The 13,718-nt window shown below is 39.6% G+C and overlaps 1 pseudogene; it reads left to right on the top strand.

The window, feature by feature from the left end:
• Positions 1-9,422: 9,422 nt before the first annotated feature.
• LOC143433739 (uncharacterized) lies at positions 9,423-12,411 on the top strand (annotated as a pseudogene).
• Positions 12,412-13,718: the final 1,307 nt, after the last annotated feature.

Here is a 13,718-nt window from a genome sequence, read left to right as displayed (position 1 = left end):
TGATTATATCTGCCTAGACAGAGTAATCAGCCCTTAATAATTCTGCAGCACTAAGGTCTGTCAGATGATCCTGGGCCAGAAGGCAGAAGAACAGATGCTCCAACGTTTCGAAGTAGAGGGAGTGTCCAGGTGTTCAGAGGTCTCTATAAATTGGCTAAGTTTTAGAAGCTATGCTTGGTGCTTCCCACAATTATAGTCAACTCAGTCATTCTGGATTTCTGATGGGGTTGAAAACTTATAGCTATTTACTTTGAGAGAAAAGATCTGAGTGTATGGTCATCAGCTGACATTCATCCTAAAGCCAAGGAAAAAGCCAGGTTAAGAACTAAGTGTTTTAATTAGGATAGATGACAGAGGTGCTGGTTAGTCAACAAAAGGATGGACTGGGTATTAGGACTATCTTGTACCTCACTGGTACAAATAGGCATAATTATGCTCTAATTGTATTTTGAGAGAAAAGTTTCCTTTTAACAGGAAGGGTGATGTGTAGGAGGAGCTAAGGTGGGAGGAGTACTGAGAGGAAGAAAAGGAGTAAGAAGAGGAGAAGAAGAAGGAGAGGAGAAGCTAGGTGATGAAAGAGAGATAGAGGGGGGAAACAGGGAAGCAGATGTTTATGTATCTCCACCAGTCAAAGATAGTTGATATATCTAGGTTGGGTAGTGGGTTACACCTCTGATTGAACAATACCAAACTTATAAAGCCTATGATTAACATTTCTTAAAAAATGTATAAATGCAAAAAGGAAACGGGGGCATGGGTTCGGGGTTTTCTACGGGGGGGGGAATGGGGAAACGGGATGGTATCTGAAGTGTAAATGAAAGATCTAAAAAAAAAAAGAAAAAAAAGAAAAAAAATTCCCCCCCCCAGGGGGCTGACTTTTTTAAAAGATGTTGGTTCTCACAACTTTTTTTTGGCTTGTTAAAATTGGTTGTAGTATTTACGTTTCAGATTTTATCCCCTTAGCCTACTTCCTCCCACCACCCAGAAACCTCCTATCCCATCCCCCTCCTCATGCTTCTATGAGGCAGTGACCGCACCTACACCCCCTCACTATCCCCTCCCTGCCCTCACATTACCCCCCCCCCCACTCTGTGTTCATTTTTTTTTTATGGGACCAAGAATGTCCTCTCCCACCTATGCCCGACAAGGTCATCCTCCCCTACATATACCTCTGGAGTCTTGGGTACCTCCCTATGTGTTCCCAGGCTGGTGGTTTAGACCCTGAGGGGCTCTGGTTGTTGGTATTGTTGCTTTCCACCTGGGGTCACTAACCCTTTCTGCTCCTTCAGTCCTCTCACTAAGTTCTCCATTGATCATATCAGTGGTTAACTGTGAGCATCAACCTCTGAGTGTGTTAGTCTTTGGCAGACCTCTGAGGAGACAGCTATATCATGTTCCTCAGATTATGCACTTCCAGCCATCCACAACAGTGTTTAGCTTAGGTGGCTGTACATGGGATGAATACCCAGGTGGAATGGTCTCCTGATGGCCCCTCCTTCAGTTTCTGTTCCATGTTTTGTTTCCCTATTTGCTCCCTTGAGCATTTTTGTTTCTCATTCTAAGTAGAACTGAGGCATCCCCCTTTGGTCTTCCTTCTTCATGAGCTTCATGTGGTCTGCGAGTTGAGTCTTCGCTAATCCAAGCCTTTGGGCTAACATCCGTAGAGATATGTTTGTGTAGCTACCTTCTTTTATGGTTTTTGGAAGATTACTTTCTTGCTTTTTCTAGGTTGTAGTTTCCCTCCTTGTGTTGGAGTTTTCCACCAATTATTCTTTGAAGTGCTGGATTTGTGTTGAGATACTGTGTAAATTTGGATTTGTCATGCAATATTTTGGGTTCTCCATCAATAATGATTGACAGTTTTGCTGGGTATAGTAGTCTGGGCTGGCATTTGTGTTCTCTTAAGGTCTGTATGATAGCGGTCAGGATCTTCTGGCTTTTATGGTCTCTGGTGAGAAGTATGGTGTAATTTTTATAGGTCTGCCTTTATATGTTACTTTACCTTTTTTCCCTTACTGCTTTAGTATTTTTTCTTTGTTTTGTACATTTGATGTTTTGAGTATTATATGGCGGGAAGTATTTCTTTTCTGGTCTAAACTATTTGGGGTTCTGTAGGCTTCTTGTATATTTATGGACATCTCTTTCTTTAGGTTAGGGAAGTTTTCCTCTATAATTTTGTTGAGGATATTTACTGGTCCTTTAAGTTGGGAGTCTTCCCCCTCATCTATACCTATTATCCTTAGGTTTGGCCTTCTCATTGTGTCTTGGATTTCTTATATATTTTGGGTTAGTAGCTTTTTGTATTTTGCATTTTCTTTGACAGTTGTGTCAATGTTTTCCATGGTATCTTCTGCACATGAGATTCTCTCTTCCATCTCTTGTATTCTGTTGGTAATACTTGTGTCTATGACTCCCTTATCTTTTTTTTTTAGGTTTTCTATCTCCAGGGTAGTCTCCCTTTGAGATTTCTTTATTGTTTCTACTTCCATTTTTAGATCCTGTATGGTTTTGTTTAATTCCTTCTCCCATTTGGTTGCATTTTCTTGCAATTCCTTAGGGGATTTTTGTGTTTCCTCTTTAAGGGTTTCTATCTGTCTACCAGTGCTTTCCTTAAGTTCTTTGAGAATGTTATTTATGTCGTTCTTAAAGCCCTCTATTATCATCATGAGAAGTGATTTTAATTCTGATTCCTGCTTTTCTGGTGTGATGGGGTGTTCAGGGCTTGCTCTGATGGGGGAGCTGAGTTCTGATGATGCCATGTAACTTTGGTTTCTGTTGCTTATGTTCTTGCTCTTGCCTTTTGCCATCTGGTTAACTCTAGTGCTCCCTGTACTTGCTGTCTCTGACTGAAGCCTGCCTTTCCAGTTATCTAGCTTGTGTCTGATCTTCTAGGGGTCCAGATGTCTCTGTGATTTTTCCAGCTGCACTGATTACAGTGGTACCTCTAGGATGCCTCAGGATATGGTGCCTCCAAGGTAGCAGTCCAGCTAGGTGTCTGCAGTTCTGGGTGCAGTGTCTCCTCTAGAATATCTCAGGATATGTTGTCTGATGCTCTGAGTTCAGTTGTTCCTCTGTGGCTCTGGGTTGAGTGGACTTTCCAGTATGTCTCAGGTGGAATCCGGGGTCCACACAACAGCAGACCTGGCAGAGGTCTGATCAAGGCCTCAGATCTGAGAACTAGTTTCTAAGACACTGTCCAAGTTAGAGCACCTGGAATCCCGGCTTCCTCTGGGTTCTTGGAGGTTGGGGACAGAGCTGCCACCCAAGATCTGCTCAGTGCTCTGGCCCAGACCGGAAGGAACCAGTGTTCCATGATGGGAGTGACTTCCTGGGTCCTTGTGGGTCCTAGTTACTCCCTGTTTAGGGCGGGCCTTGCTCTCTGCTTACCTAAGACACTTCCGGAGTTAGAGCGTCTGGGATCCCGGCTTCCTCTGGGTTCTTGGAGGTTGGGGACAGAGCTGCCACCCAAGATTTGCTCAATGCTCTGGCCCAGACCAGAAGGAGGATGATATTTTCTAGTTTCATCCATTTACGTAAGAATTTCTCAAATTCATTACTTTTAATATCTGAGCCATACTCCATTGTGTATATGTACCACATTTTTGTATCTGTTCCTCTGTTGAAGGACATCTGGGTGCTTTCCAGCTTATGGCTATTATAAATAAGGCTGCTATGAACATAGTGGAGCATATGTCCTTGTTATATGTTGGAGCATCTTCTGGGTATATGCCCAGGAGTGGTATAGCTGGGTCTTCAGGCAGTGCTATTTCCAATTTTCTGAGGAACCACCAGACTGATTTCCAGAGTAGTTGTACCCGCTTGCAATCCACCAGCAATGGAGGAGTGTTCCTCTTTCTCCACATTCTTGCCAGCATCTACCATCACTTGAGTTTTTGATTTTAGCCATTCTGACTGGTGTGAGGTGGAATATCAGGGTTGTTTTGATTTGGATTTCCTTGGTGACTAAGGGTGTTGAGCATTTCTTTAGGTGCTTCTCGGCCATTCGAGTTTCCTCAGTTGAGAATTTTTTGTTTATCTCTGTACCCCATTTTTTAATAGGCTTATTTGGTTGTCTGGAGTCTAATTTCTTGAGTTCTTTATATGTATTCGTTATTAGCCCTCTATCAGATCTAGGATCGGTAATGATCTTTTCCCAATCTGTTGTTTGCTGTTTTGTGTTAATGACAGTGTCTTTTGCCTTACAGAAACTTTGCAATTTGATGAGGTCCCATTTGTCAGTTCTTGATCTTAGAGCATACGCCATTGGTGTTCTGTTCAGGAACTTTCCCCCTGTGCCCAGGTATTCGAGGGTCTTCCCCAACTTCTCTTCTATTAGTTTCAGTGTATCTGGCTTTATGTGAATGTCCTTTATCCACTTGGAGTTGAGCTTTGTACAAGAGGATAAGAGTGGATTGATGTGCATTTTTCTACATGCTGACCTCCAGTTGAACAAGCACCATTAGTTGAAAATGCTGTCTTTTTTTCCACTGGATGGTTTTAGCTCCTTTGTCAAAGTTCAAGTGACCATACGTGTGTGGGTTCATTTCTGGATCTTCAATTCTATTCCATTGATCTTCTTGCCTATCTCTGTACCTCTACCATGTAGTTTCTTTTTAATCACTTCTACTTTGTAGTGCAGCTTGAGGTCAGAGATGGTCATTCCCCAGAAGATATTTTATGGCTTCAGTTGTCGTCTCTGGCTTTTCACAATTTGCAAGACATCTCTTCAGGATCTTTTGTCTTCTAGAGTTTTTCTTGGTAAATTTAGTGCTTTTTTTTTAAAGGTCTGCCTTCATGTTACTTCACCTTTTTCTTACACCTTTTCAATATTATTTTTTGTTCTGTTGTGGCCTGAGCTGCCCCACACTGGGGACCAAAATGTTGTGGACCACTCTGTCAATGTTGGAATGTGCACTGCCAAAAGCCTTGGGGGCTAAGTTGTTAGAGCCTGCACTGCCCCAAGATGCTCCAGTCTGTGGGTCATGGTTCAGCAAGAGAGAGAGGATGGACAGGAAGAATGGAGACCATACTGTGATTCAATCCCATTTATTCTTCAGTCTCTCTTCTCTCTTTCCAAGTCCCTAGTTCCTAGTTCTAAGTTTCTAGTCTCTTTCCCAGTTCGGAGTTACCTGCCTCAAGTCTCAAGTACTCTTCCACATACAAGTGTCTAATTCCTAGTTCTCTTTCAAAGTGTTGAGTGTCTAATCCAAGTGTCTAATCCAAAGTCTCAAGTACTCTTCCAAGTACAAGTGTCTAATTCCTAGTTGCCTGTCTCAAGTCCCAAGTGTCTAATAATAATTTCTTCTGTCTGCCTCTTGCCTTTTATATGTCTCACTTCTAAGTCACACACTTAAGTCATGCCCTTAAGTCTTATCTCTAAATCACACCTTAAGTCTCACACACTGAAGGGAAAATCCTGGGTATCTAAAACAAGATGTTATCAGAGTGTGCTCAGCTGTTGTAGGCTATTGCAATCAAGGCTCTTGTCAGGGTATATGGCTCAAGATGGCTGCAAGGATGATAGCCGCCTTCTGTCAGCTCCTCACATTGTTCTGTAAATTTAGTGTTTTTGTTTTTATGTGTTAGGGGATTTTCTTTAATGGTTCAATTTATTTGTTGTTCCAAAGCCTTCTTTTACATTTATGGCCATCTCTTTCTTTAGGTTAGGAAAGTTTCATCTACGATTTTGTTTAAGGTATTTTCTGGCCCTTCGAACTGAGGATCTTTATATTCTTCTATTCCTATAAATCTTACATTTGGTCTTTTCATTGTGTCCCAAATTTCCCAAATGTTTTGGACTAGTAACATTTTATCTCTTGTGTTTTTGTTCTTCCACGTGTCCAGATCTTCATTGGTATGGTCTACACTTGAGATTCTCTCTTCCGTCCCTTGTATCTGTTGGTTATGCTTATATAAGTAGTTTTTGACCAGTTTCCTATGTTTTTCATCTTCAGGGCTGCCTCTGTTTGTGACTTCTTTATTGTTTCTATTTCAATTTTAGGTTTTTGACAGGTTTGTTTCAATTGTTTCACATGTTTGATTGTATTTTCCTGTATTTATTTTTTATTAGATATTTTATTTACACTTCAGATGGCATCTACTATCCCCATTCCCCCCCACCCCCCTTAGGAAACCCCTATCCCATGCCCCCTTTCCCTTTTTGCATTTATACATTTTTTAAAAATAATGTTAATCATAGGCTTTATAAGTTTGATATTGTTCAATCAGAGGTGTAACCCACTGACCAACCTAGATATAACAACTATCTTTGACTGTTGGAGATACATGAATATCTGCCTCCCTGTCTCCCCCCTCTTTCTCTTTCATCACCTAGCTTCTCCTCTCCTTCCTCTTCTCCTCTTCTTACTCCTTTTCTTCCTCTCAGTACTCCTCCTACCTTAGCTCCTCCTACACATCACCCTTCCTGTTAAAATGAAACTTTTCTCTCAAAATACAATTAGAGCATAATTATGCCAATTTGTACCAGTGAGGTACAGGATAGTCCTAATACCCAGTCCATACTTTTGTTGACTGACCAGCTCCTCTGTCATCTATTCTAACTAAAACATTTAGTTCTGAACCTGGCTTTAGGATGAATGTCAGCTGACGACCATCCACTCAAATCTTTTCTCTTAAGGTCAATAGCTATATGTTTTCAATTTCTTCAGAAATCCAGAATGACTGAGTTAACTATAATTGTGGGAAGCACAAATCATAGTTTCTAAAACTTAGCCAATTTATAGAGACCTCTGAACACCTGGACACTCGCTCTACTTCAAAATGTTGGAGCATCTGTTCTTCTGCCTTCTGGCCCAGGATCATCTGACAAATCTTAGTGCTGCAGAATTATTAAGGGCTGATTACTCTGTCTAGGCAGATATAATCAGTCGACCATTCTGCAAGTGTGTCCTTTTCTGGACAGTAATTTGTCTGTAGAAGGAAAGTGGCAATTCTTGCCTAGTGGCTGTCTCACCATAGCTGGAGTAACTCCAAGGATGCTCAATTTCTTCTTAGAATTCAATATAGGAAGCTGTCCGGAGCAGACAGGTCTCTAATGAAAATGAACATTAATACTGAAATGTTTGTCATGTCAATTCTAAGGATTTCTGATGTTTTGAAAACCAGCTATCCATGTAAGGTAATCTGGACTGTTGCCTGTTAACTCCACTCAGCTATTTCTAAATAAAACATAGAGAACACCCTTATAATAAACTCCAAGTCATGAATTTGCTATAGTCCCTTAACTCACAGGCTGACCATCTCAAATCTGTTAAAAAAGTTAAGGAAGGACTGGGTCTAAGCTTTGTATTCCTAAATGTGTTATACTGGTACAATGCCTATGAGAGTAACAATATTCATCTCACTCTTATATCACTAAGAAGCTCATGCCCAATAAAAACCTTAAAATTTGTAAACAAAGTAAATTGGTGCCATTTAAGAATTTATATCTTCATCTTGATATTAATTATACAGATTTCTACTAATAGGTTATGGCTATGCAATAAATCCTAGCTAATCCTCTCTATTCCGACAAAACCACTACTTTTCCCTAGAGATAGTTCAACATTTATCACCTTAGTCCCCAAGCCCAGGGAATAGGGGCGCTGACTCATCATTAGCTTCTTCAAGCTGATTATGGGCATTGAGATATTAGAAGAGGAGTGGGGGGAGAGCAAATTGACAAGCCTCTGATACTGTGTCTTCGCTGCCTCCAGATGGAATTCCCGGACCTCAGAGGTTTGAGCAGGTCTGCCCAGCTTGCTTGTTGAGTAGATACCCCAAGGCTGATCATTCTGCAATATACAATTCTCAAAACAAATTTTAGTATCAAGATAGTTTTTTTTTTATTAAAGAGGGCTGACATTTTATTAAGAATATTGGTTCTAACCACTTTTCTATTTTTTCCTTTCTTTTATTGGATATAATATTTACATTTCAAATTTTATCCCCTTACCATATTTCCCCCACCACCCAGGAACCCCTTATTCCATCCCCCCTCCTCCTGCTTCTATGAAGGTGTTTACCCACCTACCCCCAGCCCCCCTCCCCACCCTCAGATCCCCCCCCCTCAGTGCTCAGCCTTCAGGGTACCAATGACCTTGTCTCCCACCTATGCCCAACAAGGCCATCCTCCCCTACATATACAGCTGGAGTCATGTGTCTCTCCATATGTGCTCCTAGGCTGGTGGTTTAGACCCTGGGGAGCTCTGGCTGGTTGGTATTGTTGCTCTCCTCACGGGGCCACCAGCCCTTAAGGTTCCTTCAATTTACTCTCTAACTCCTCCATTGGGAACCTTTGATCAGATTAATGGATAGCTGTGGGTATCTGTCTCTGGGTATGTCAGACTCTGGAGGACCTCTAAGGAGACAGCCTTATCAGGCTGCTGTCAGCTTTCCCATCCTGACATCCCTATCAGCGTCTATTTTTGGTGACTGCCCATGGAATGAATACTCAGATGGAATGGTCTCCCTACAACCCCCCTTCAGATTCTATCCCACACTTTGTCTCCATATTTGCTCCCTTGGGTATTTTGTTACTCCTTCTAAGAAAGACCTAGGCATCCTCCCTTGTTCTTTCTTCTTCATGAGCTTCATGTCATCTGGTAGTTGAATCATTGTTGTTTCAAATTTTGGGCTAATCTCCACTTATCAGTGAGTAAATACCATGTGTGTTCTTTTGTGATTGGGTTACCTCACTCAGGATGATATTTTCTAGTTCCATCCATTTACCTAAGAATTTCCCGAATTCATTATTTTTAATAGCTGAGTAATATTCCATTGTGTAAATGTACCACATTTTTTGTATCCATTCCTCTGTTGAAGGGCATCTGGGTTCTTTCCAGCTTCTGGCTATTATAAATAAGGCTGCTATGAACATAGTGGAGCATATGTCTTTGTTATATGTTGGGGCAGTGCTAGCGCTGGCTATGGGTTCTATGGATCCCCCAGAATGTGTCTGGCGGTATCCGGGGTGCACTCACAGGCTAGCTGGGCAGAGGTCTGGCCCAGGCCTCAGAGCGGAAGAGGGGCAAGCAGAGGAGGAAGGGGAGTGCTAGCTCTGGCTATGGGTTCTATGGATCCTCCAGAATGTGTCTGGTGGTATCCGGGGTGCACTCACTTTTCCTGTATTTCTTTAAGGGATTTTTTGTTTCCTCTTTAAGGGCTTCTACCTGTTTGCATGTGGTTTCCTGTATTTCTTTAAGGAGGTATGTATATCCTCTTTAATATGGCTATAATCTTCCTAAGATGAGATTTCAGGTTAGAATTTTGATCTTTGTTTGTGTTCAGATATCTGGGCCTTGTTTTGGTATGAGAACTCAGTTCTGGTGATGTCAAATTAAAAAATGTTCTTGTGCTTGACTTTTGCCATCTGGTATCTGTCTGGTTAACTGTCCTGGGTGTCTTGGACTGAAACAGACTCCATGGATGCAGGTAGAGATGTATCTCCTGGTTAGAACAGGTCATCTGGTAGAGAAGAAGTACATTCTTTGGTTAGGGCAGGCTTTGTTTTTCTGGGATTATAGCTGGATTATAGCTGTTGTGTTCCTGTGTCCCAGTGTCCTTGTGTACCTGGTTTGGGCAGACCTCCTTGGAGGCCTGCTGGCTTTATGGTCTTGGGGAAGGGAAGTCCACCTCTCTTCCTGATTATGGCAGATGTACTTTGAGACACATAGGCTGTGGGATTGGGTAGGGGGCTGACATCCTCATCTGCCACAAATACATTTGGAGTTGCAGACTGGCAGGGGGAGGCATCACTTTCTTTAAGTAGGAAAAATTTCCTCTATGATTTTATTGAAAATGTTTTCTATGCACTGGAGCTTAGACTATTCACCTTTTTCTATTCCTATTATTCTTACCTTAGGTCTTATCATAGTATCCTTGATTTCCAGGATGTTTGTGGGGAGCCGACAGAAGGCAGGTATCATCCTTGCAGCCATCTCGAGCCATATACCCTGACAAGAGCCTTGTTTACAATAGCCTACAACAGCTGAGCACACTCTGATAACATCTTGTTTTAGATACCCAGGATTTTTCCTTGGGTGTGTGAGACCTAAAGGAGTGTGACTTAAGGGCATGACTTAGATTTAAAGGCGTGATTTAAGGGTGTGACTTAAGAGGGTGACTTAGAAGTGAGATGTATAAAAGGCGAGAGGCAGACAGAAGACAGAGCATTAGACAGAAGGCATTAGGTAGAAGACACTTGGACTAGAGAACTCAGAAGAAATTATTAGACACTTGGACTAGACACCTAGAAGGAGAACTTGGAACTAGGAATTAGACACTTGACATTAGTATTAGTATTAGGCACTTGGCACTTGGAGGAAGAACTTAGAATTAGAAATTAGACATTAGGCACTTGGCACTTGGAGGAAGAACTTGGAATTAGGAATTTGAGACACTTGGATTAGACACCTGAGACTTGGAAGAGAGACTAGGAACTAGGGACTAGGAACTCAAGACTTGGGACTTGGAGAGAAGAAGAGAGACTGAAGAATAAATGGTATTGAATCACACTCTGTCTGGTCTCAATTCTTCGAGTCCATCCTCACTCTCTCTCTTGCTGAACCCGGACCTGCGGTCCGGAGCAGCTTGTGGCAGTGCGGGCTCTAACAGTTTAGCCCCCAAGGCTTTTGGCAGTGCTGGTTCCAACATTGACAGAGTGGTCTGCAACATTTTGGCCCCCAAAGGTGGGGCAGTGCAGTTCTCAACAGATGTTTTGTGTCATAATTTTTTTTAGATGTAACCCTATCTTTAACTAATCTATCAATTTCTTCTATTGTATCTACTCTCTATTCACCACTTGCCCCAGTCATGACTTGCTTCTTCTATATGTTGTATTTTGTTAGTTTTGAGCACATTTTTAAATCCTTTATCTTTATGCATGTGTTATGCTTTTTACCCGAAACATTAAAATTTTAATATATATTTCATTATTTTTAATACATATTCTTATTGATGCTAAATCTATTATTTACTTTTACAGCAGTATTCAATTTCAAGAAAGTTATTCTAGTTCTTCCTTTTCATTATTCTGTCATTGGAATAATTACTTGCATCTGTATTGGTAATTGAATTTCATACTGAGTAGATATCTTTTGTTATTACTGCATGTTAGTTGCAACAAGTTCGTTTTAAGTTATCTGTTATACTGAATAATTATTGATGATGCACATATATATATATATATATATATATATATATATATATATATATATGTATATATGATGTATTTCATGAAATATCTCCTAACATATTTTTGGAATTTGTTTCTTTGGAATAAAATTACTGCAGTTCTGTGTTGTATGCTTTTGCTATGATTCTCCTCAGGTTACTGATATTTCTTCAATTATGCATGTGTATTATTTTTAACCAATTACAAAATGTCATATAATGACAGGCTCTCATTACTTTCAGGTCTATCTTGTGATCATACCAAGAAGCTATTCACAAAGGCATTTACACAGGATTACTTTTCGAGGGAAATAACACAAAAATTTGCATGTATTGAACCTTCACCTCTACATAGAAACAAATTCTGGGAATATAAAGACGTCAGTGAAGAGTCTGATAAATGTGATTATGGAAATTATCTGTTTGCAAAAAAAATTGTTTCATTCCTGAAACAGATCAGGAAACTTCAGATACTCCTCCTGAGAGAACTCGGTCCTCAAATCTTAAGGCTCACTACAGAATTTCTACTCAAGAGACACCTTACGAATGTAATGTATGTGGGAAATTGTTTCTACAGTTCTCAAGACTTAAAGTTCACCATAGAATTCATACCAAGGACAAACCTTACAAACGTAATGAATGTGGGATATCTTTTTCTCAGTCCTCAGAACTTAAGGTTCACCACAGAATCCATATTGGAGACAACCCTTACAAATGTAGTGAATGTGGCAAATGTTTTACACAGTCTTCAGGTCTTAAAGTTCATCATAGAATCCATACTGGCAACAAACCTTACAAATGTAATGAATGTGGGAAATCTTTTACACAGTCATCAGATCTTAATGTTCACCACAGAATTCATACAGGAGACAAACCTTACAAATGTAGTAAATGTGGCAAATGTTTTATACAGTCTTCAGATCTTAAAGCTCACCATAGAATCCATACTGGAGACAAACCTTACAAATGTAATGAATGTGGGAAGTCTTTTACCTGGTCCTCAAGTCTTAAAGTTCACCATAGAATCCATACTGGAGACAAACCTTAAAAATAGGATGAATGTGGGGAATCTTTTACACAGTCCTTAAGTCTTAAAACTCACAATAGATTACATACTAGAGATAAACCATATGAATAAAATAAGTGTGGAAAACAATTTACCAGTCTTACCAAATGAAAGTTCACCACAAAATCCACACTGAAAACAAATCTTACAAATACAATAAGTGTGAGAAATAATTTACAGATTCCTCAAAATTTCAAGTTCTTCATAGAATCCATAATGGAGATAAATCTTAGAAATGTATTGAATTTTGCAAATCTTTTTCACAGTTGTCAGATCTTAAAGCTCACCACCAAATTCATACTGGAAACTAATATTACAAATATAATGAATGTGGAATTTATCCCATTCTCAAATGTTCAAGTTCACTACAGAATCCATAGAAGAGGTAGTCTTCTTGAATAAAAAATTGGGCAATTTTTTTAAACTGGTCCTCAACTCTCCAAGTGCATCAAAGAATCTATTCTGGAAAGTAGCCTTATACGTGCAATGAATGTGTGAATTACTTTTCTTGGTCCCCATTCCTTCAAGATGACCACAAAATATATTTTGGGAACAGGCATTACTATTGTAGAGGTTGTGAAATTTTTTTTCACATAAATCATATCCTCAAACACAGCACAACATGCATACTGGAGACAAACCTTACAAATGCCAACTATATGGCATATCATTTAGTCCACAAGCTCAAACCTTGGATGAAATCCATCAATATAGCAGACTAACTTGATAGGTAGTTGCTTTCTAGATATGTATATATAAACATGTTATTTAAAAAGAGAAATATAGTTGTAAGTATGTAATCAGTATTGATACCTTACTCATTACCAGAGAATTCCCACAGGTTAGTCTTATACTTGGTATTAATTGGAAATATTTTCACTCAGAAATGACAAATATTCATTTTAAATTGTTTTAATAACTATAAAATATGAAAATATCTTTCACCCAGTGTTAATCTGACATCATTGATTAATGGTGATATAGAATAAATTTTCAAACTTGTATTTTAAATGGTAAGCATTTAAGCCAAAATAATATCATTGTACATTTTTATACAAACCTCTTGCATAAAGTTCTGTATAATTTAGTTTGGTAGAATACTGTGATTTGTGAGATATATTTTTTTGTGATGATGATTGTGGTGTTTAAGCTTTTATAGAGTAATTTTTAACCTGAAACTAATCTCTTCTTTCTTACAGTTATTAATAAATATGTTCCAACTCTCTTTTATTACTACTGCCTTGGTGTAATTAGTATCCATTTTATACTGGGATGGTATCATTCATATCTTCCATTTTCTGATTGATGATGACAATAGAAACACACCACAAAAGGATAAATTTGCTTGCTTTAGACAGATACCAGACAGTAATTAGGAAGATTATATATGGTACACCAAGGAAACCCTGAGGTTTCTTGATTCTCTGTCTCTCTCTCTCTGTCTCTCTCTGTCTCTCTCTGTCTCTCTCTGTCTCTCTCT

Source organism: Arvicanthis niloticus, chromosome 10, assembly GCF_011762505.2.
Source record: "Arvicanthis niloticus isolate mArvNil1 chromosome 10, mArvNil1.pat.X, whole genome shotgun sequence".
NCBI lineage: Eukaryota > Metazoa > Chordata > Mammalia > Rodentia > Muridae > Arvicanthis > Arvicanthis niloticus.
Note: the sequence above shows the minus strand (reverse complement) of the source record. Positions and strands in the feature narration are given on the sequence as shown.